This window comes from Eulemur rufifrons, chromosome 17 (assembly GCF_041146395.1).
Source record: "Eulemur rufifrons isolate Redbay chromosome 17, OSU_ERuf_1, whole genome shotgun sequence".
Classification (NCBI taxonomy): Eukaryota; Metazoa; Chordata; class Mammalia; order Primates; family Lemuridae; genus Eulemur; species Eulemur rufifrons.
Genome location: NC_090999.1, coordinates 79318960 through 79321624, shown reverse-complemented (window position 1 = coordinate 79321624; position 2665 = coordinate 79318960). Strand labels below are relative to the sequence as shown.

Genomic DNA, 2665 nt, shown 5'->3' with positions numbered 1-2665 from the left:
TTATATAAAATGGTGCCATATTTGCATATAACCTATGCACATCCTCTTGTACACTTTAAATCATCTCTAGATTACTTATATAGTCATATATCGCTTAGCAACGGTGATATGCTCTGAGAAATGTGTTGTTAAATGATTTTGTCATTGTGTAAACATCATAGCATGTACTTAAACAAACCCCAGTGGTATAGCTTGCTACATGCCTAGGCTCTATGATATAGTCTATTGCTCCTAGGCTATAAACCTATAGAGCAGGCTACTGTACTGAATACTGTAGGCAGTTGTGACCCAATGGGAAGTATTTGTATTTTTAAACATAGAAAAGGTACAGGAAAAATGTGGAATTATAATCTTCTGGGACCATCATTGTATATGCGGTCTGTCATTGATTGACTGTCATGACTGTAATACCTAACGCAATGTAAATTCTGTGTAAATAGTTATTATACTGTATTGGTTTATTTGTATTATTTTTTTACTGTTGTATTACTATTTTCTGTTGTTTTTTTCTGAATATTTTTGATCTGAGGTTGGTTGAATTTACAGATGCAGAACCCATGGATACAGAGGGTCAACTGTAGCAGCAAATCAAATCCAACAGAGTATTTTTAAAAATATACCACCTGACCAAGTAGGATTTATCCCAGGTATGCATGGCTAGTTCAACATTTGAAAATCAATCAATGTAATCTACTACATTGTAATATACATATCAACAGGCTAAAGAAGAAAAGTCATATGTAATCATATTATTTGACACAGGAAAAGCATTTGACAAAATCCAACACCCATTCCTAATAAAAACTGGATTTGCTCCCTGGTTGGTAAGTGTACCTAAAAGGGAATAAATCCATGACTACTGAGAATGGAAGAATGTTCCATTAGCTGATGAGAAATTTGGCAAATATCTGGAAGACAGGAAGTGATGGATGAACCAAGGTGGAGGATGCACTCCAGTCCAGACATGAATTGGACCTCTCTTTAAGATTGATTTGCCTGAAAAGGCATCCTCAATCATGCTGGTTCTCCTTCCTCGCCTCCATTTTCACCACAGCCCTCCCTCTACTTTCCCAAAGAGCAGCATTTCTCTTACCCATGCCCTTCTATGATCTCTCGCCCTGGATGCCAAGCAAAGCAATAATTTAACATTAATTAATGTCCCATAAATGCCCCCAGTCCATCTCATTAAGACATTGGTTTCTAATGAATTTTACTTTTTGTGTTCTAATCATTAGTTATACATAATAATTATTAGTCAAATCATGTATTATATTTATGCTGTTTGACTCAATCATGCATTACTAATAATTTTTCTGCTAATTCAGTCCGTAAGAATAACATTTAACATTTATTGCCTTGCAGTCACAAAAAATAAAACATAATTTTTTATAGTGAAAAGATATATATTTAGAATTAGCCAGCTAGACTTAATGTAGATATCTCAATTTTGTTGGTAACATCCAAAGCATCATAATCAGGAGCCAGTCGAACATATGCCTTTTGCTTTCCACTGGGCCTGATCAGGGTGCTGATCTTGGCCACATCAGTGTCACAGAGCTCCTTCACAGCCTGTTTGATCTGGTACTTACTGGCTTTGGCATCCACAATGAACATGATGAGTGTGTTGTCGTCTGTCTTCTTTGTGGATGGATCAGTGGTCAGGGGGAACTTGATGATGTCATAGTGTCAAGCTTGTTTTTCCCGGGGGTGCTCTTCAGAAGATATTTGGGCTGCCTCTGGAGCTGCAGTGTCTTGGGCTGCTGGAAGGTGGGTGATATGTGATGGGTGATGTGTGAATTTTTTTTTTTTTCTAGTGACTGTGGACACCTTTCAGCACTGCTGTCTTGGCCATCAAAGATTTTCTTTGGCTTGGCTTTGAGAGAGACAGGAGCTTCCCTCTTTGCCCTCAGCACCACCTTGTGCTAAAATATAATAAATAATTTAATTTGTTTCTAGCACGGAAGTATGATAGGACTATTAATAAAAGACTTTCAGACACTTCCACTTCTGGACAAGATAGAGTGACAAATACCAAATATACCCGCATGCTTTAATCAACCACAAAAAAAAAAAAAACAACTAGACAAAATATGTGAAACAATGTTGTTTGAGGAACTGGACAACCAGCAATGAAGAGTGGTGAGCCCTAAGAGACAGAAAACAAGTGTCTTGGGTATTTCTCTCACTTGTTTACTCTGAGTGAAGCCAGCTGCCATGTTGTGAACTGCCTTATGAAGAGGCCCACATGGCATGGAGCTGAGGGAGCCTTCTGCCCAAAAGCCAGTGAGGAACTGAGGTTCTTAGTTCAGCAGTTCACAAGGAACTGAATCCTGCCAGCAATCTGCCAACAATTTCACCTGGGCTAGAGTACAGTGGTGTCATGATAGCTCACTGCAACCTCAAGGGCTCAAGTGATCCTCCTGCCTCAGCCTCCAGCATAGCTGGGACTACCAGCACATGCCACCATGCCCAGCTAATTTTTCTATTTTTTGTAGTGATGGGATCTTGCTCTTGCTCAGGCTGGTCTCGAACTCCTTACCTCAAGTGATCCTCTTGCCTCAGCATCCCAGAGTGCTAAGATTACTGGTGTGAGTCACCTCACCCAGCCTCCACCTATTTCTTGAAGCTTTCCAACTAAAATGACTGAATGTAATAAAGTAAGCAG

The 2665-nt window shown here is 39.3% G+C and overlaps 1 pseudogene; it reads right to left on the bottom strand.

The window, feature by feature from the left end:
- Positions 1-1413: 1413 nt before the first annotated feature.
- Positions 1414-2216, bottom strand: LOC138398052 (large ribosomal subunit protein uL23 pseudogene; annotated as a pseudogene).
- Positions 2217-2665: the final 449 nt, after the last annotated feature.